Here is a 21,459-nt window from a genome sequence, read left to right as displayed (position 1 = left end):
GCCGATGGGCCGAGTTCCCAGGCCTTTATGGCCGTTTTCACAAATGCAAACACACCTGCTCTCACCGTTCGTGAAAACGGCCGCAAAGTGCCGTTCCAGACAACCATGGCATCGATTGGCACGGCCGCACCACGGCCGTGCCAAGGGTGGCATGGGCCCGTGATCGGTGCCCACCGATCGTGGGCAGCGGGTCCGATACCCACGCACTCTTTGTTCCTCCGCCGCCCCGCAGGATCAGTCCGCGGGGCGGCTGAGGGGCATGACGGCCCGCGCATGCGCGGGTTTGACGCATATGCGTGATGACGTCATCCGCGCATGCGCGGGTTGGAGCCGTCCAATCCGCCCATGCGCGGCTGACGTCATCGTGCGCGTCAGCCGCCGTGACCCTTGGCGCGCGGGCGTAGCGACGGTCGCTAAGCCCGTGATGCTGTGCTTCGCGGGGCCGCGCTGCTAGCCCCGCCCGGGGGGGAGAATCGGGTCCCGTGAGGGGGCGCGGAGGCTGCCGTGAAACACGGCCAGTTTCACGGCAGCCTTTACGACTCTCCGCATTTGCGGAGAATCGCGCCCAGACTATTTTCTAAATGGGAAAACGCTTAGAAAATCAGAAACATCTAGGGACTCAGGAGTCCTAGTTGAAGTTTCTCTTAAAGTTAACGTGCAGGTTCAGTTGACAGTTAGGAAGACAAATGCAATGTTAGCATTCATGTCAAGAGGGCTAGAATGCAAGAGAAGGGATGTATTTCTGAGGCTGTATAAAGCTCCGGTCAGACTCGATTTGGAGTAATGTGAGCAGTTTTGGGCCCCGTATCTAAGGAAGGATGTGCTGGCCTTGGAAAGGGTTCAGAGCAGGTTCACAAGAATGATCTCTGGAATGAAGAGCTTGTCATATGAGGAACGGTTGAGTGCTCTGGTATATGGTATATTGGTATATACAAGAGTGAACTTGTATATGGCCAACACCACCCTAGTCAAGAACCAACACACACGTTCGGTTCTGCTGGGGAAATATTGAGCAAGCGTTCGATGCATTTACGAAAGGCTTCATCAAACGACATCCAGATAACATAGAACATGGATTGTACAGAGCAGAAGGAGGCCATTCGGCTCGATTTGGAGTATTGTGAGCAGCTTTGGGCCCCGTATCTAAGGAAGGATGTGCTGTCCTTGGAAAGGGTTCAGAGCAGGTTCACAAGAATGATCTCCGACCCACTTAAGCCCCCACCCTATCCCCATAACCAATAACCCCTCTTAACCTTTTTGGTCACTAAGGGCAATTAATCATGGCTGGTCCACCTATCATGCACGTCTATGGACTGTGGGAGGAAACCAGAGCACCCGGAGGAAACCCATGCAGACATGGAGAGAACGTGCATACTCCGCACAGACAATGACCCAAGCCGGGAATCAAACCTGGGACCCTGGTGCTGTGAAGCCACAGTGCTATCCACTTGTGCTACCGTGTTGCCCTCGTTGAATAAAGAAGGATTGAAAGGACAAGCGCTTGTGTGACAGAGCAGTCCTGCCAGACAACAGCGCAATAGCTCAGTGCTGTGAAGATGATCAATCATTCCTGATCACAGCAGGCGATAACACCTGACCACTCATCATTATTCTTCCCGCACTTTGCGAAGAAAAGCAAAGATTTCTGAAGGAAATTAATTTTGCCGACTGACTTGTGGGACTTCTGATGCAGATCACAGAATGCTGCAGTGCGGAGACAGGCCATTCTGTCCATTGTGCCTGTGCCAGCCCTTTCAAAGAGCTAATCAATTAGTTCCACTCACCCTCTCTATCCCTGTAAAGGTCATTTGAAAATTCCAAAAAATGAAACAGGAATTAAGAAGTACATTCCGAAGTCAGGTAAACTACTGGAGAAAGCTGTTACGTAACATCAAAAATGGGCAGCAAAAAAATCAGTTTGACTCGAAATGTTTAACTCTATTTATCTTCACACAGATGCTGCCAGACCTGCTGAGATTTTCCAGCATCTCTTCTCTTGATTGCAGCAAAATATGCAATATATTACAAATCATTACAGCGAATTCACTGCTCAGTAGCAGAAGGGGAGGTCGTGTCTCACTAACTTGATTGAGTTTTTTGAGGAAGTGATGAAGATGATTGATGAGAGTAGGGCAGTGGATTTTGTAAACATGGACCTCAGTAAGGCCTTTGACAAGGTCCTTCGTGGCAGACTATTACAGAAGGTGAGGTCACATGGTATCAGAGTTGAGCTAGCAAGATGGATACAGAACTGGCTCGGTCATAGAAGGCAGAGGGTAGCAGTAGAAAGGTGCTTTTCTGAATGAAGAAATCTTCTGAATGAAGAAGTGGTGTTCCGCAGGGATCAGTGCTGGGACCTTTGCTGTTTGTGGTATACATAAATGATTTGGAGGATAATGTAAATGGTCCGATTAGTACGTTTGTGGATGACACAAGGTTGGTGGAATGGCGGATAGTGATGAGGACTGTCAGAGGATACAGCTTGATATAGATCGGTTAGAGAGTTGGGCGGAGAGATGGCAGATGGAGTTTAATCTGGACAAATTTGAGGTAATGAATTTTGGAAGGCCTAATATAGGTGGAAAATATACAGTGAATGGTAGAACCCTCAAAAGTATTGACAGGCAGAGGGATCTGCATGCACAGGTCCACAGGTCACTGAAAGTGACAACGCAGGTGGATAAGGTAGTCAAGAAGGCATATGGCATGCTTGCCTTCTTCGGACAGGGCACTGAGTATAAAAATTGGCAAGTCATGCTGCAGCTGTATAGAATCTTAGTTAGGCCACACTTGGAATATAGTGTTCAATTCTGGTCGCCACACTACCAGAAGGATGTGGAGGCTTTAGAGAGGGTGCAGAAGAGATTCACCAGGATGTTGCCTGGTATGGAGGGCATTGGTTATGAGGAGAGGTTGGATAAACTCGGTTTGTTCTCAGTGGAACGACGGAGTTTTAGGGGCGGCCTGAAAGATGTCTACATAGTTATGAGGGGCATGGACACAGTGGATAGTCAGAATCTTTTTCCCAGGGTGGAAGAGTCAATTACTAGGGGGCATAGGTTTAAGGTGCGAAGGGCCAAGTTTAGAGAAGATGCGCGAGGCAAGCTTTTTACACAGAGGGAAGTGGGTGCCTGGAACTCACTGACGGAGGAGGTGGTGGAAGCAGGTACGACAGTGACGTTTAAGGGGCGTCTGGACAAATGCATGAATAGGATGGGAATAGAGGGATATGGACCCCGGAAGTGCAGAAGATTTTAGTTTAGACGGGCAGCATGGTCGGCGCAGGCTTGGAGGGCCGAAGGGCCTGTTCCTGTGCTGTACTTTTCTTTGTTCTTTGACACTCGGTCTGAGACATCCATGCTGGCGTTTCTATCCTGCACTAACCCCAGCCCACCCCTCTTCATCTAATTCTATCAGCATATGTTCGTATCATATGTTCATCTGGCTTCCGCTTAAAAGCATCTCCATTTGGCCATAACTATGCCTTGTTTTCATGGAATCATAGAGACCAAGTGCTGACACCCGGATTGAATCGCGAGTGCTCTACGGCCCTGAAAGTGGCCCACATCCTCAGCAATTCAGCGCCACGTGGAACTAGTGCAATTCCAATGCATGCCGGCGAGTGATACGATGGGGTCAGGAATGGCACTCTGGAGCCTGACAAGCAGGAGTTGCGTATTGGCACTCCACTCCCCACACACCCTCATCCCAGCCAAGAAGATGGCCCTGGTTCCGCTGGAGCATGCCCGTCCCATTACTGGGTCGGCTGGGGACAGAGGGTAGCTAGGTGGGTGGACTGGGAAGGCGCCCATATGGCCCATGGCGCTAAGTTGCCTGTAGCAATCAGCTACCCCCCCAGATGCCCCCGGAGGCGGAGAATGCTGGGTGTGGCCCGTCGGTGATATGTCAACGGCCTTTACTGTCCAATTTGTATGCCCATACAGGCATGTAGCATGGAACGCGCTAATGCCGCTGTCGAGGCACCTCGTCAAGGCATTCCGTTGGGCGCCCAGCGCCGACCCCCGAATTTCGCCGGACGCACAATTCTCCGCCCGATCGCGTTTCTCGATTCCGGCTCCCGGAGAGTCCCGCTGTTTTTGTGGAGTTCCTTTAAAGCCTCAACTCAGGAAAAGCCCAAAATATCCAAATCCTGGACGGATCGTGAGTCTGTCGCAAGCCTCAGGGGAATAAAATGTGTTGCTGCCACATAATGCAAGACTTTTAGATGGGTAATTACCTAATTAGTACAGTAAATCCAGGTAATTACTCTAAGTTTAGCCAGTAAATTAGAACCAGGGGACATAAATGGAAATTGGTGCGAAGTAGATTTAACACAAACACTGGAAAAATGAATTTGCTGAAGAAATTTTAATAATCTGTCAGGGGAGCAGAGGAGGTAAAAGCATTTAAAGTATGGCTGGAGGACATCGTTTGTGACCCAGGAATTTTCTACTTCTGCATACCGGATGGTAATTTAAATGCTTTATGTGTCAGCTATCCTGCTCGTGGCATTGGTTTGATCTGACAAGTTGTGCCACCCACATCTCCTCCAAATGTGGGAATGGATCCAACACATCTCAATGATGTTATTGCCTATCGAAACCCTTTCAAAAATCAGCTGCACGCAGGAAGATGAATTGTTTGCTTATCTAAGGTTCAGGACTTGAGTGTGTGTAGATTAAATTAAGTTGGGATCTTCCAAAATGAGTCCCCGAGGAGCGGATTGCAGGTCTGCAGATTCACCTGCTGGCCTTACTTTTATCTTCATCTTGATTCATTTTACATTATGAATAAACCTTGGTTCATTTAATGCCTTTAACGCAATAAAACATTCCAAAGCTTCAAAGCTGTGAAACAAAATTTGACATCGAGCTAACTAAGGGGATATTAGGTGAAAAGCAAATTACTGCGGATGCTGGAATCTGAAACCAAAGAGAAAATGCTGGAAAATCTCAGCAGGTCCGGCAGCATCTGTAGGGAGAGAAAAGAGCGAACGTTTCGAGTTCGGTTGACCCTTTGTCAAAGCTAAAAGGCAGAGAAAGTGGGAAATATTTATACTGTGGAGTGAGAATGAAAGATGAGTCATAGCCACAGAAACCCCGGGAAACCGGGTGCTATTGGCCACAGAAACCAAGGGGAAAGAGTGCTAATGGCAGTCCCCAGAGAGAACAAAAGGTGTGAAAGGCCAAACAGCAGAGAAACTAGCATCAGAGAGTAAACTGTGACAGATGCAGATGTGAGGGGAGGGGAAGGGGAAAGCAAAGGGGAGAAAGGGTAAGGAAAGGTGGATAAGATGGGGGGGGGGGGAGGTGAATGTATATAAAGAAATACAAGAAAGAAATAAATGGTAAAAGACAGTTAAAATGAAATGGGATGAAAACAAATGGGTTGAGGTGGGATGGAGCTGATCATCTGAAGTTGTTGAATTTGATGTTGAGACCAGAAGGCTGTAGTGTGCCTAAGTGGAAGATGAGATGTTGTTCCTACAGTTTGCGTTGAGCTTCAAGTTTGCGTTTCAGCCGGCCAAGGGCAGACATGTGGGCATGGGAGCAGGGTCTTGTGCTGAAATGGCAAGCAACAGGAAGGTCAGGGTCCTGAATGCGCACAGACCGAAGATGCTCAGCAAAGCGATCACTCAGTCTGCGTTTGGTCTCTCCGATATAGAGGAGACCACATCGGGAGCAGCGAATGCAGTAGACCAAATTGGAAGAGGTGCAAGTGAAATGCTGCTTAGCCTGGAATGAGTGTTTTGGGCCTGGGATGTTAAGCATGGAAGAGGTAAAGGGGCAGTTACACCTATGATTACATGGGAAGGTGCCATGGGTAATGGGAGAGGTACTGGGTATGGTGGAGGAGTGGACTAGATTGTCTCGGAGGGAACGGTCTCTGCGGAATGCTGACAGAGGGAGTAAAGGGAAGATGTGTTTGGTGGTGGTATCACGCTGGAGTTGGCGAAAATGGCGGAGGATTATGCTTTGCGTACGGAGACTGGTGGGGTGAAATGTGAAAACGAGGGGGACTCTATCCTTGTCCTGGGAGGGAGGGGAGGGGGCGAGGGTAGTGGCCTTGGGAGATGGACCGCTCGCTGTTGACAACTGTCGGTGGGAAATCACGGTTGAGGAAGAAGAAGGAACACATTTTTGAAGCACATTTTGGAAACTGGCATCATCGGAACAAATAAATATTAATAATCTGTCAGGGGAGCAGAGGAGGTAAAAGCTTGTAAAATATGGCTGGAGGACTTTGCTGGAGGAGGCGAAGGAGTTGAGAGAAAGGGATGGAGTCCTTACAGGGTGTAGGGTGCGAATAGTTATCGTCCAGATAGCTGTGGGAGTCAGTGGGCTTGTAGTGGATATTAGTGGCTAGTCTATTGCCGGAAATGGAGACAGAAATATCAAGGAAGGGAAGGGAAGTGTCTGAGATGGACCAGGTGAAAGTGATGGAGGGGTGGAAACTTGAAGTGAAGTTGATGAATTTTTCCAGGTCCGGACGAGAGCATGACGCTGCTCCAAAATGGTCATCAATGTATCGGTAAAGGAGTTGTGGGAGGGGACCTGGGTAGGCCTGGAACACAGAATGTTCCACATACCCCATAAAAAGGCAAGCGTAGCTAGGACCCATGCGGGTACCCATTGCTACACCTTTGATTTGGAGAAAATGGGATGAGTTAAAGGAGAAATTGTTGAGAGAAAGAACGAGTTCAGCCAAGTGGAGGAGAGTGGTGGTGGATGGGAATTGCCCGGGCCTCTTTTCAAAAAAGAAGTGAAGAGCTCTCAGGCCACCCTGGTGTGGGATGGAGGTGTAGAGAGATTTCACATCCATGAAGAATAGAATGTGGTTAGGGCCCGCGAACTGGAAGCTGTCAATATGACGCAGGGCATCAGACGAACAATATTCTCCCAGAGGCTTGTGAGACTTCGGAATACTCCTCCTCAAAAGGTGGTTGAGGCAGGGAATGTCTTTAAGGAGGTAGATGGATTTTTGATAAGCAAGGGGTTGAAAGGTTAACAGGCGGGGGTAGGCAGGAATGCAAAGTTGAGGTTCCAATTAGATCAGCCATCATCTTATCAAATGGAGGAGCCGGCTCGAGGGGCCGAGTGGCCTACTCATACTCGTAATTCATATGTTCGTAGTCAGCTGAATGAATGGTCTCAGTCTTTGTGACAAAAAAGTCCATGAGTTCCTTGCACTGATTGTTGGAGGTGAGAATGAGGGAGATAGTTTTTTAAAAACTGCTTCAATTTCACAGCACAACGGTTCAGACAGAGTGGCTTTCTTTCCTATTGCTGTTTCAGGCTCCATTTAAAATATAGATTAACTATCAACAGGCGATCCAGCTATTGCAGGGTCTCCTGATTGTAAGTCGATTTGTTTGGACAAGGTAGGCTGCTGGGTTATGGACATTGCCTGTAGCTTGGTGCAATTTGCCCACAGGGAGCAAAGACATTTCCAGTAAGGTGGACCCAAACAGCAGTGACTGCAGTCTAAGGAAGTGCACTTCATTTGCTGTAAAAAGCTTTGGGATATCCTGAGGCACCTCATAGAGACAAATCTTTTCTCAAAGACGTCGCACTACCTAGCTGTTTCTCCATTGATTCCTATCTTTGCTTTGAAGACAGCAAAACTTACACAACTATAGACAATGGGGCACCATTCAATGTTGCTACAAACTCATGTCAAAAGTACAGCACCCTTCCCCAAACCACGTTGAAATATCGGAGGTTATGAGATAAGTTGGAAAACAATATGTCGATGAGGACCATACGGTCCATGAAATGCCACCATTGTTGGAAAGGGTAGGACAGAAGGCGAAATAAACCCAGACACTAGCCACTGTACCAAGATTGGCTTTTAAAGACTTTAGATTGGGGTGGGGTGGAGTGGGGAGGGGAAAGCGGGGGAGGCAAGTACTTTTTAATCCATCATTTCTTCTTGAATGTCAGGGGCTAGATAATGGGCGAGAGCTACCCGCCACGATGCGCCGAAAGGCAGATTGGCACCGCCAGTAGATGCCGGGAGATCTCTCTTCCGGGATTGCCCCGGCTCACCACACCTCGCGTGATCACTTTTTGGCAAATCTACACATTAGAGTGAGGCAGCCAGGGCAAGTTTCTAAGTGTGGTAGCTGTAGTGATATTCAGATATCAATATACATGATCAATGTATGTAAATGTAATACAGTCATTTCAACACTAGATGGCTCACCGCCAGATACTATAAGAATTGATTTCCCACCTTTTCTAAGTCAGATGATGACGAGAAGTGATTCAGAACAGTGAACAAGCAAGATATCGAATAGGTAGAGTCATAGAAGTTAGAACTAGTTTGTTATAATAGTGTATATATAGTTAAATAGTTATCTGTTTTGTACTCTAATTCTGTATTGTTAGTTTAGTATTGAGTAAAAGGACTCGCAGTTTATTATTTTATTACTTATTAAATAGTTCATCTGGTTTAGCACACTGGGCTAAATCGCTGGCTTTTAAAGCAGACCAAGGCAGGCTAGCAGCACGGTTCAATTCCTGTATCAGCCTCCCTGAACAGGTGCCGGAATGTGGCAACTAGGGGCTTTTCACAGTAACTTCATTTTAGCCTACTTGTGACAGTAAGCGATTTTCAATCATTTTTCATTTCATCTTTCAACAAGAAGACTATTGGTCATTTTATCATCCTGGTGGATTCAAGAGTAATATATATATTTTAGATAAGTCATTATTTAAAATATAACAGTAGCAAGTGGGAACTGCCGCGAGCTTCTCAATATTCGGCCTGGTGAGGCGTCACCTGTATCAAATGTTAATTGGTCCACTGAACGAGGCCCCACCAGCTTCACGCCGCAAATGATGTTCCTGCCGGCTGATTCTCTGGAGCTATGCCCGTCTGCTCCCTGCCAGCAAGGGGGAGTAGCACTTAAACCGATCCCGCAGAGCCAATGCCACACAGCTCGCCGCCATGCCACCGAAGAGACCAGCCCCACGATTCGGGGATGCCGACCTGGCCAGGTTGCTGGACATGGTGGAGTCCAGATGGGATGCCCTGTTCACCCGAGGGGCTCGGAGGGTCAGCCACAGGAATGCCAGTGTCGCCTGGGAGGAGGTGGCGGCTGGGAAGCAGCAGCAACCAGGAAGACCGGTACTGTAAGAAGATCAACGACCTCCACCAGGCTGCATGGGTGGGTTGGCATCAGCCCCCGGCACATGCTGTCCGTCATTTATTTAAAAGACCAGTGTCACTTGTAGCGGTTGGCTGTTGCCGACCTTCCACTCGGTACGCCCTTGGCATGATGGCTGGCTGGGTCCTCAGGATGTGAGACTGACAGCCAGCGGTGTCTTCCACCCTGGGACCCTCTATTCCCTGATTGCTCCCCCTCTCACACCCTCTTCCCTCCGCATCCTTGGCTAGGACACCTGGTCACTGGACCCCAGACCCTGTACCCCAGACACCCACTCCTAACATTACCTGGACCAGGCGCTACTCCCCTCCTCGGTGCACAAACCCACTGGTCATGGGTCATGGAAATGACCCCGGTGCTGGGGCCCGTTCTGATATTTGCTTCTACATCTCGTGGTGTTGCTTCCTGCAGTGGTCAGGCATGGTGTCTAGGCATCACAGTCTGATTGGGATGTGAGGCATAACATGCTACATGGCCCGCCCACCCACGGGAATCAACCTGGGAGCTGCGAAGTGCTGACATAACTTTGATTGCCAATTCCCTATTAGTAATAGCCTTCAGCAGCGCAGCCAGAGGCCTCCATGGTCAGTGGGAGTTGTGGGTAGTTGGTGGGACTGATAGGCAGGGGTTGGGGTTGTCCTTAATGGGTCTACATTGTTCAGGGGGTGGCATGGCAGAGACACCTGTGGTGATATGCATCACTGTAAATACACAAGGGGTTAATGTAAATACACTGCAACTAAGTAACACTAGAGGGAGCACCAGAGATGTCATGACATGCAGACATACAGCTAATGAACGCTTAGAATAGGACACAACCAATGGGTAGTCAAGACACCCAGAGGTGACACTACCACAAGGGGGCAACCCATATAAAAGGACAGGGCACACATGCTCTGTCTCTTTCCACAGGCGACACTTAGAGAGAAGGACAGGGGCAGAACAGAAGCATCACACTCACCACATGGCTTAGAGCAGACTGGTTAGTTAGACTGAGTTACTATAGCAAGATTAGCAGGAGAGTCGAACTCATGGAGAGCTGTGCTGATGGTTCAATAAATCACACTGAACTTACTTCAAAGTCAGGAGTATCTTTTGGTCAAAGCTACATCGAGTTGCAGCCTGTGTTATCCCAGAGTACATAACACAACAACACCCACGCCCCCCCCCCCACTCTCCTTGGCCCAGGACCCCCCTCACCCCGATCAAGGCCACCCCTTCCCCACTACCCCACCGAGCACCGGGGCAGCAACCTCAGTGGCCCTGGGCTCATTGACCAGGAGCGAAGATGGCTACTCACCACCTTGGATCCCCACAGCAGCCTTTCCAGCAGCTTCGCATTTTCAAAGGCGTACAAATCGGTGCCCATGTGACCACTTGCTGGGGAGGTGGTTAGATCACAGGAGGCCGTTAGATAGGTGGTTGCTCCCGTTAATTGCCATTCCACCCCGCCCCCATTAGTAGAAACTAGCACTGAACGGCGCTCACCCGAGATCTCCAAGGTGCTGGTTCCAACAAATGGGGACCAGATGGATTGGCACTCGTATATGTCCCCCAGGAGATCGGCGATCCTCAGGTGCTTTCCCCCTGGGCAGGGCAGCACCCAGGAACTCCTCATGGCCACCTGAGCACCTTAGCACTGCCAGAATGGCACCCTGGCTGTGCCACCTGGATGCCAGCCTGGCACTATCAAGGTGCCCAGGTGGCACTGCCAGGGTGCCAGGCTGGCATTCTTTCAGCGACGGGGTTCGGGGTCGCACCAGGAGGTCATGAGATTAGGGCACCATTGCTCAGCCTGCACTGAGGAGTTCCGGTGAGCGTCGCTCTTCAGAGCAGGAAATGGGACTTGGCCGAATCTACTCGAATGGCTGTTAACAGTGTGGTGTTTGTCGGAACTCCAAGTGCCAGGAAACACCCGGCTAATCGCGTGCATTATGGCACCCTGTTCCCACTCGGGTAGATCACGCCCAATCTTTATTACCCATTCACTGGTTGTCCTCTGAGCATTAAAAATGGGCCACTTGATAGGAAACAGTTGCATGTATTCACATAGGGATGGCAGGTTGCCTTCCCTGAGGGACATTAAAGAACAAGTTGGATTTTTTACATCACTGCTTCAACTTTCGTTATCCTAGAGCGAGATGAGAAGATTCATTGAATTCAGTGTCGCACGTTGCCATTGTTGAGTTTGAACGTATGTCTTGTACATTGATAGGACAGGAGCACAACCACCAGACTGTTGTACCTATCTCCAGCCAGAGTTGGAGACCGGGATTTCAACTCAATGGAGATATGAGGAAATGGGCAGGGGGCGATGTAAGGACTTAGTGGATAAGAGGAATTAATTTGAAGCTTTAGAACCACGTCTTTGCTGAAGGATAAATCAGAGGGGGAGGCTTGGAAACTCAAAAATAACTTGTTTTATCAAAGCAGAAAGGAAGGTGTGGTGATGCACTTTCACAGACTTGATTCGTGAACAAAAGGGGATTTATTTACAGTGGTCTTCAAGAGCCACAGCATGTTTGCAGCTACTTCTCAAATACCTCTGCCTGACGGAGCTCCTCCCCCTGGGGTGATACCCCACTCTGAGTCCTGATTGGTCACCCAGGCCAGGTGACCCTGACTCTGCTGTGTTGCCCTTGAAGGGATAATCACCACAGGTGGCTTGCATTTAGTTAGCACTTACCATGACGTCAGTGTGTCCCAAAGCACTTTTACCAGTGGATACATACTTTTGAAGTGTACTTGGTGTTACAACGGATGACATGCAGCAGTCAATTTTGGAAACAGCATGCTGGCATGAACAGTAATGTGACAATGACCACAAAATCCTTCATTACATTGATGTTGCTTAAGATATGAATATTAGGCATGGGTATTAGGCCATCACTATTTCAGATAATGCCCCGCACTGGGTGGGAATGCAGGTTGGTGAGGAGAGCTTCCAATGCCCGCAATGGAGGTTGGATGTGGACTTGTTGGCGGACGAGGTGGTATGCGAGAGGCTGAGGAAGTGCGTGCAGAATTACCTGCAGGTTAATGACATGGGGGAAGTCTCAGCAGCGGTAGTCTGGAAGGCGCAGTGGTGAGAGGGGAGCTGATTTTGATCCGGGCTTATAGGGACAGGGCGGATAGGGCAGAGACGGACCGACTGATTAAGGAGATTCTACAAATAGATAGGAGGTACGCGGCGACCCCAGGGGGGGTAGAGCGTTTAAGGGAACATCGGAGGCTGCAGGCCTAGTTCGGGGTGCTGTCCACAGGTAGGGCAGTCGAGCAGCTTAGGAAGGCGAGGGGTGCATTCTACGAACACGGGGAGAAGGTCAGCAGAATGCTGGCACAGCAGCTTAGGAAGAGGGAGGCGGCCAGGGAAATAGAGAGGGTGGTTGACGGGGATGGGAACTTGGTAAGGGATTTGACAGGGCTAAGCAGGGCGCTCAGGGACTTTTATAGTAGGCTCTATTGCTCAGAACCACCCACGGGGTCTGAGGGGATGAGACACTTTTTAGACGGATTGACCTTCCCAAGGGTGGGCAGGGAGCTGGTGGATGGGCTGGGGGCCTCAGTTAGGGTCGAAGAAATAGTCGAGGGCTTGAAGGCAATGCATTTGGGTAAAGCCCCGGGACCGGATGGGTATCCGGTGGAATTCTACAAGGAATTCTTGGGGATATTAGGGCCGTTTTCAATGAGGCAAGAGATAGAGGGGTGCTGCCCCCGACGATGTCACAGGTCACTATTTCGTTACTATTGAATCAGGACAAGAACCCGGAGCTATGCGGGTCATATGGGCAGCACGGTAGCCTTGTGGATAGCACAATTGCTTCACAGCTCCAGGGTCCCAGGTTCGATTCCGGCTTGGGTCACTGTCTGTGTGGAGTCTGCACATCCTCCCCGTGTGTGCGTGGGTTTCCTCCGGGTGCTCCGGTTTCCTCCCACAGTCCAAAGATGTGCAGGTTAGGTGGATTGGCCATGATAAATTGCCCTTAGTGTCCAAAATTTCCCTTAGTGTTGGGTGGGGTTACTGGGTTATGGGGATAGGGTGGAGGTGTTGACCTTGGGTAGGGTGCTCTTTCCAAGAGCCGGTGCAGACTTGATGGGCCGAATGGCCTCCTTCGGCACTGTAAATTCTATGATGATGATATAGGCCGATCTCATTGCTTAATGTGGACGCCAAGTTGCTGGCCAAAGTTTTGGCCTCCAGGATTGAAGACTGTGAGCTGGATGTGATTATGGAGGATCAAACTGGGTTTGTCAAGGGCAGGCAGTTGGTGGCCAATATAAGAAGGCTGCTCAATGTGATTATAATCACCTCTGGAGAGTAGGGAGGTTGAGGTAGTTGTGGCAATGGATGCGGAGAAGGCGTTCGACCTGGTGGTGGGACTATTTATGAGAGGTGCTGGGACGATTTGGGTTTGGTAGGGGCTTTATCGACTGGGTTAGGCTGTTGTACCAGGCCCCAGAGGCTAGTGTAAGGACGAATAGAATGACCTCGGACCATTTTAGACGACACGGGGGGACAAGACAGGGATGTCCCCTCTCCCCACTGCTGTTTGCGTTAGCTATAGAGCCGCTGGCAATTGCTCTGAGAGCTTCAAGCGGCTGGAAGGGGCTAGTTCGGTGGGGGGAGGTGGAACATAGAGGCTCGCTGTACGCGGACGACTTGCTCTTATACGTATCAGATCCAGGGGCAGGGATGGGTGAAATAATGGCGATTTTGGGGGAATTTGGCCAGTTTTCGGGTTATAAATTGAATATGACAAAGAGCGAGATGTTTGTAGTCCAGGCAAGGGGTCAGGAGGGTCGGCTGGGGAAGCTACCGTTTAGGTTAGTGGGGGACAGTTTTAGGTACCTAGAGCTACAAGTGGCACGCGACTGGGGCCGGTTACACAAGTTGAACTTGTCCCGGTTGGTTGAGCAGATGAGGGGCGAGTTTCGGAGATGGAACCGCTGTCGATGGCTGGGAGGGTGCAGATGGTTAAAATGACGGTCCTACCGAGATTTTTATTTGTATTTCAATGCCTCCCAACATGCGCCAGGCTCAGCTTGATCCAATTCAAGGTGGTCCACCGGGCCCACATGACAGTGGCCCGGATGAGTAGATTCTTTGGGGTGGAGGGCAGGTGTGTAAAATGTGCGGGAGGACCAGCGAACCATGTCCACATGTTCTGGGCATGGCCAAAACTTAGGGGATATTGGCAGGGGTTTGCGGACGTCATGTCCAGAGTATTGAAAATAAGGGTGGCAATGAGTCCAGAGGTGGCGATTTGCGGGGTTGTCGGAGGAATCCAGGACGGGAAAGAGGCAGATATTCTGGCCTTTGCTTCCCTGGTAGCCTGGAGACGGATACTGTTAGCTTGGAGGGACTCAAAGCCCCCCGAAGTCGGAGACCTGGCTAACTGACATGGCGAGCTATCTCGGCCGAGAGAAGATTAAGTTCGCCTTGAGAGGGTCACTGTTAGGGTTCACCTGGAGACGGCAACCAGTCATCGACTTCTTCGCAGAGAATTCATTGTCAGCAGTGGGGGGGGGGGGGGGGGGGGGGGGAGACACAGGGTAGCGTAGAATAGGGGGTCAAATAGGCGGGACTTGGAGAGATGAGAGTCGGTGATTGCACTATGTTTGTTGTTCTTTCTACATTGCTTTTTATACTGTTGCTGTTTGTAATGCCAAAAATACCTCATTAAAATTGTTTGTTAAAAAAAAAGAAATTAATATTGGGCAAGGTGCCCGGGAGAACTTCCAAGGCCTGCTTTCGAAAAGAACCTGAGAACATAGACCAGGACTGCGTCTAAACATCTCGTCCAAAATGCAAGAGCCCCGTCAGTACTGGACTAAAGTGACAATAGGCTATAACACTCAAGGCTCTGTTTGGAACTTGAACTCATAACCTTCGAATTCCAAGGCGAGAATGCAACCCACTGAGCCACAACTGGTGCTAGCTTCCTCACGCTGTGAAACGAAGTAAAACAAATATTGCTGCCACTAAATTCACAATAACATTTCAACTCCTATCAGATGGCCTGGCTGTAAATTCCTGTTGTCCATCACTGCATGCTGCGAGGAAAAAGTCAATTTACAAAATGGAATAAAATGGCCCCCAGGAACTCCACAATTTTCGATCATAATATAGTCAGTGATGTGTTTTGAGCATATAACAGACCTCAGTGTTTAGGCGATACCATGTCACTTACATCTCCCGCAAAACATCGCGCTGGGCTTATTTCTCGCTGACAGGCCTCTCGTGATTAAATCACAACACTGAATCCAGCGGTACATACATCATTCCATTTTAATTATACAGTGGCTGCTGGCATTGATCACAACAGCTGCTATTGTCAAGAAATAAAACAATCCTGTGGTATATCTCGACAGGACGGAACAGACGGTCCTCCTGGACGGCTCAATGGATAAAATCATTGAATCGTACTGAGCTGAACAATCCCAGAATGCATCTGCACTCTGGGAGCTAATCTCATCTTGGGCCGTGTGAGATCCAGGCTAGGAAAGGGAAGGATTGAAATGAAAAATGAAATGAAAAAATGAAAATTGCTTATTGTCACGAGTAGGCTTCAAATGAAGTTACTGTGAAAAGCCCCATGTCGCCACATTCCGATGCCTGTTCGGGGAGGCTGTTACGGGAATCGAACCATGCTGCTGGCCTGCTTTCAAAGCCAGCGATTTAGCCCTGTGCTAAACAGCCCCGTAGCCTCATGCTCATGCTTCTGTCACTATCCAGTTGCCTCAACTGTAAAATGCCCATGTGAATGTCAGAGGTGGCACGTTGGCACAGTGGTTAGCACTGCTGCCTCACAGCTCCAGGTTCCCAGGTTCAATTCCAGCCTCGGGTGATTCTGTGGAGTTTGCAATTTCTCCCCGTGTGTGCGTGGGTTTCCTCCGGGTGCTCCGGTTTCCTCCCACAGTCCAAAGATGTACAGGTTAGGTGGAGTGGCCATGCTAAATTGCTCCTCAGTGTACAAAAGGTTTGATGGGGTCATTGAGTTACGGGGGTAGGGTGGAGGCATGGGATTAAGTAGGGTGCTCTTTACAAGGGCTGGTGCAGACTCAATAGGCTGAATGGCCTCCTTCTGCACTGGAAATTCTATGATTCTATGAGGAAACACCTCAAGCTTGGCAGTGACCCAGACACTCACCGCTCTCCTCTCGTGCAGGACAGATGTTATGACCAGGCGAGAAGTGGTGAAGTGGTTCCCATCTATTCAACCTCCTCAGTTGGTGGCAACAAAGGGGCGGAATTCTCGTATCCCACCCATGGCAGGTTTTTGTGGCGGTCAGGAATGGAGGAGCCGTAAAGGCGGAAACACTTTGGCGTAAAAGCATTTCACAATTCTCCCAATGACGGGTTAATGGTGGGTTGGCTCTCCTGTTGCCTGGTGGTGTGAGTGCCATTGTCGTTCATTTGTACCTCCCGAATGTTCATGAAAGCAGCTGATCGTCAAAATCTCGTTAGCCTCCCAATCTAGCATCAGGCCAATGGGAAACGACGTCGGCCTCAAACCCGATTGTTCAAGAGTGACGTGCCCAAGGAGGACCTCAATCCGCTTGGGACTTCAGGTCGGGTGCAATGTCGCCCACCTGCCACAGTGCTGAATGCCACTCTGCTGGAGCAGACAGGTTTGTCCCCTCCAGCCCCATGCTAAACTGGTTCTGATTAACAGTACTGTGCTACTGGACTCTGGATACTCCACTCCATTGATCTGAAGTTTAACGAAGGGCAGAGTGTGAGGTCAGAGATGCTGACATGGACAGTGGAAGGGTGGGGCTATGCCAGGGCAGGGTGTAGGGGTGAGAAGGCACGATGGCAGGCATGGGTAAGGGGGGGGGGGGGGGGGGGGGGGGGAGGAAGTGGTGGATGAGGCTGGTGAACAATGAAAGGCAAAGGGAAGACCTAGTGTTTTGCCTCTGGGTTCCGGATATCCTCCATGGTCTGGTAGGGACAGATTGGCTGGCAACTGATTCATCCAGCCACTGTCTGCTAGCGAGTTTGAAGGTCCAGGAGCCATATGTAAATACCTGTCTGGCCTACTGAATTAACTCTGTCCCGCCCACAAGGAGAATTAGACGTGAACACGACTATGGATAATGAATAAGCTTCTGAGCACAGAATCTGGTGCGGGTTTCCACCATTCTGTCCAGCACGAAAGGCACCGGGGCCTGGATTCTCTGGTCGGCGACGCCAAAAGCACGTTCGCCGATCGGTCAGAGAGTAACAATTCCCGACCAAATTGGAGACTCTGCCCCCTTCCAAAGCGGTGAACTTGGAAATGTCCCCCTGTTGCTCTGCCCCCGACCGGCTGAGTTCCCGACGGCGTTGTTCATATGTGGTCTCAACGGTCGGAAACTCGGCATGGTGGCTGCGGTCTCAGTCCAGCACTGCCACAGTCAGGGGAGGGCCGATCCGCGGGCCGGGGGGACATTATCAGGGGCTGGGGTCACTGTGGTGGGGCGGTCGGAGGTGCGCGAGTAGGCCAACTGGTGCGCGGGCCGGGTCCGTGAGCGGTGGCCGCCATGCGCATGCGCGGCCACAGTCCCGGCAATTCTCCGGGCCGTATCGGCAGCTAGAGTCGGGTGCCCTGCGCTGCCTGGCTGCTAGCCCCCGGCCAAACGGAGGGTCGGTGGACGTTTTACACCATTTTTTCTGACGTAAAACGCCACCGTTCCCACGCCGCCGTGGGGACAAAATCGGAGAATCCAGCCCCTGCGCTGCCTGCCACTGCACTCAGTCTCAAAAATAGAGGATTCTGCCCCAGTTTAAGTTTCTTCTCCATGAGAACATGCCTTTTCCAAATCAGAATGTTTTAAAATATTTATGCAGTAAGCAATAAAGAGCCGATCCTTTGTAGAGTCAAAGAAAGAGCAATTTTATCAACCACTAAACCCGAGGGAAGGAAATAATAAAAATGTTATGTCACACACACAGGTATCAGAAATAAGTGGAGTTGGAGTCCAATAAAAAAAGATTAAAATAATATACGTTTACGTGTCCTTTGATTGTCCTTGAGGCATAATAGCGTTTTAAACGTTGTCGCCGATTTGGATGAGCTTGTTTGCTGGATATGGCCAGGTGTAGAAATTGTTGCAGTTATTACGAGATCTCAGTTCGCTGGTAGTTTTTTGGTCATGTTGGCTTCCGAACAGAACAATACACTTGTTGCAAAAGAGAGAAAGAGAGATCCTCTCACCCTCCGCCGTCGGAGAACACGCTGAGCGAGGGGGGGGGGGGATTGTGTGGAGATCCCACCTGCCGGAAGGACTGGAAAATGTTGGCCATAATCTGCCAGATCACGTTGCCGACTGAGGACGTTTGCTATGTGCAAATTGCCTGCTGCATTTCCAACATTCCAACAGTGACTACACTTCAAAAGCATTTCCTTAGCTGCAAAGCGTTTTGGGACATCCTCGTGGGGGGGGGGGGGGGGGGGGGTGGAAGTGACTGCAGAAATGCATCTCTTCCATTCACCCCTCACCACCCCGCCCCATTCGTTTACACCAGTGCCCACCCTTCAACTGATGCAACTTGATGTCATTCCATTTCATCGAATTTACAGAATCATAGAATTTACACGATGCGAAGATGCTGGCGTTGGACTGGGGTGAGCACAGTAAGAAGTCTTCCAACACCAGGTTAAAGTCCAACATGTTTGTTTCAAACACGAACTTTCGGAGCACTGCTCCTTCCTCAGGTAGAATTTACAGTGCAGAAGGTGGCCTGTTGAGTCTGCACCGGTTCTTGGAAAGAGCACCCCACTTAAACCCACGCCTCCACCCTAACCCTGTAACACTACCTCACCTTTTTTGGACAATTTATCATAGCCAATCCACCTAACCTGTACGTCTTTGGACTTGTGGGGTGAAACCGGAGCACCCGGAGGAAACCCCCGCAGACACGGGGAGAACGTGCAGACTCCGCACAGACAGTGAGCCAAGCCGGGAATCAAACCTGGGACCCTGGAGCTGTGAAGCAACTGTGTGCTAACCACTACGCTACCGTGCTGCCCATTTTCTCTCTCCTCTCCCTGTATCCTTTTATATTCTCCCTTGTTAAGTGTCTTCCGGGGGGGGGGGGGGGGGGGGGGCAAGGGGGAATCAGGGTGCTCGTTTGTGTTGATGAAACTAAATTTTGCAATCGCCACTGGACAGAACGGGTTCAGATGAATTGAGTGGCACTGTCAGTTCTGCTCCCTATACAATTCTGCGCCGCCATTTCAGCCCAGCAGCGCTGAAACGGACAAGTGCAGAAAACATAATAAGGGTTTCTTTCCTGTTATTATAACTCTAACAGTTCCTGTGGGGTGCAGTAACTCACCAGGGAGCAGCCGTGGTGGCCATGGCCCACGGTGCGTTATATGAGGGCGAATGTACGGGAATGATTCCAAGTCATATTAACGACAGAATAAAACTGGAGTTTGTCTGGATATCGAGGCACGCTTCAGAATTCTGGCTCCCATTCGGAGGTTCAGTGGCTCAAAACAAAGGATCATTGAATTGACTGCAAACAAGTAAAACATTCAGCTTGGAGGCTCAGCCACTGAGTAGGTTGATGGCAACGTACCTGCTGTCTCTTTCCTATCCATGCATCAATCACATTTTCTGCTCCAATTACTGTAATGAAAGGGCAGCCTGAGCATCAGGGATCTCAATGATTACATTACTCATTCCTTTCCAGTTAATTATTGTGCGGGAATCTCCGTGTTTCCTGCTCCCGTTTGTCTCTAACTCTGGATGTGGGTGTGAGTAATAAGGCCTGACCAGGGGCGACGGTACCGGTGGAGTTCTTGAAGATCTGATGAGGGAAGGCTGAGGGACTTGAGGCTGTTTTCGTTAGAGGGAAGAAGGTTAAGAGGTGACTTAATTGAGGCATACAAGATGATCAGAGGATTAGACAGGGTGGACAGTGAGAGCCTTTTTCCTCGGATGGAGATGTCTAGCACGAGGGGACATAGCTTTAAATTGAGGCGAGATAGATATAGGACAGATGTCAGAGGTAGGTTCTTTACTCAGAGAGTAGTAAGGGCGTGGAATGCCCTGCCTGCAACAGTAGTGGACTCGCCAACATTAAAGGCATTTCATAGATTATCATAAAATTTACAGTGCAGAAGGAAGCCATTCGGCCCATTGAGTCTGCACTGGCTCTTGGAAAGAGCACCCTACCCAAGGTCAACACCTCCACCCTATCCCCATAACCCAGTAACTACACCCAACACTAAGGGCAATTTTGGACACTAAGGGCAATTTATCATTGCCAATCCACCTAACCTGCACATCTTTGGACTGTGGGAGGAAACCAGAGCACCCGGAGGAAACCCACACACACACGGGGAGGATGTGCAGATTCCGCACAGACAGTGACCCAAGCCGGAATCAAACCTGGGACACTGGAGCTGTAAAGCAATTGTGCTATCCACTATGCTACCGTGCTGCCCATTTAAATGGTCATGGATGTTAAGGGAATAGCTTTAGAGTGGTTTCACAGGTCGGCGCAACATCGAGGGCCGAAGGGCCTGTACTGCGCTGTAATGTTCTATGTTCTCCAGCGCTCCCAGCACAGTGTTTAAGGAGAAAGTTCCAGGATACTGACGAAGCGACAATCAAGGAATGGCGGTGCGTGTATGAGTCAAGACGGTGTGGTGCTTGGAGTTGGCATTGCTCAGCAGTCGAGATGGCAGGGCAGAGGGGGCGTCAAAATAACCCAATGTGCCCCGCTGACATTTGAGCGATTGTTTCATCAAAGAACCTGGAAATGAAGTGACGTTTAAGTAGTAGGTAGAAAATAGATTCCTTGGTGGCAAAGGGTTGAATGCTGAAAGATGCCAGAGGCCAGATATTGAAGTGGCTAAAAAAGGAAGCAAACGTTCTTATATTTTTATTTCAAAACTCCTGCAATGAATTAAGTTTCCACTTGCACGGGGAAAAGATGGATGAGAAAGGTTGTGGTGAGAAATGAGGGAAGGTGATGGAACCTTGTTGACATGTCCTGCCTGAAACGCTGGCTATTGCAGTCCTTCACGTAAGTTGTACATTAAAGAATCTCGTCACTCAGTCAGAATGGTGCAGGTTAATATTGAGGGCTGTTGCTAATGACTAATAATGACCACTCATTTCATGCAAAATTGTTTTTTTTTTGCTCTTCTTCCTTGCGAATAACGAATGCAATTGGTGATGACAAAAGAGTACTAGGAAATGGGAAGACCATTCAGTCCCTCGAGCCTGCTCTGTCATTCAGTTAGCTTATGGCTGATCTTTTTTTAAATTAGAGTATCCAATTCATT

At 49.6% G+C, this 21,459-nt stretch overlaps 1 protein-coding gene across 4 annotated transcripts in view; it reads right to left on the bottom strand.

Annotated features, from left to right (window-relative positions):
- Positions 1-21,459, bottom strand: part of LOC119979442 (VPS10 domain-containing receptor SorCS1-like) — a 1,177,426-nt gene that overhangs the window by 87,701 nt on the left and 1,068,266 nt on the right. The window lies entirely within an intron of this gene.

This window comes from Scyliorhinus canicula, chromosome 16 (genome assembly GCF_902713615.1).
Source record: "Scyliorhinus canicula chromosome 16, sScyCan1.1, whole genome shotgun sequence".
NCBI classification, from domain to species: Eukaryota; Metazoa; Chordata; class Chondrichthyes; order Carcharhiniformes; family Scyliorhinidae; genus Scyliorhinus; species Scyliorhinus canicula.
This window is presented reverse-complemented; position numbering and strand designations above follow the sequence as displayed.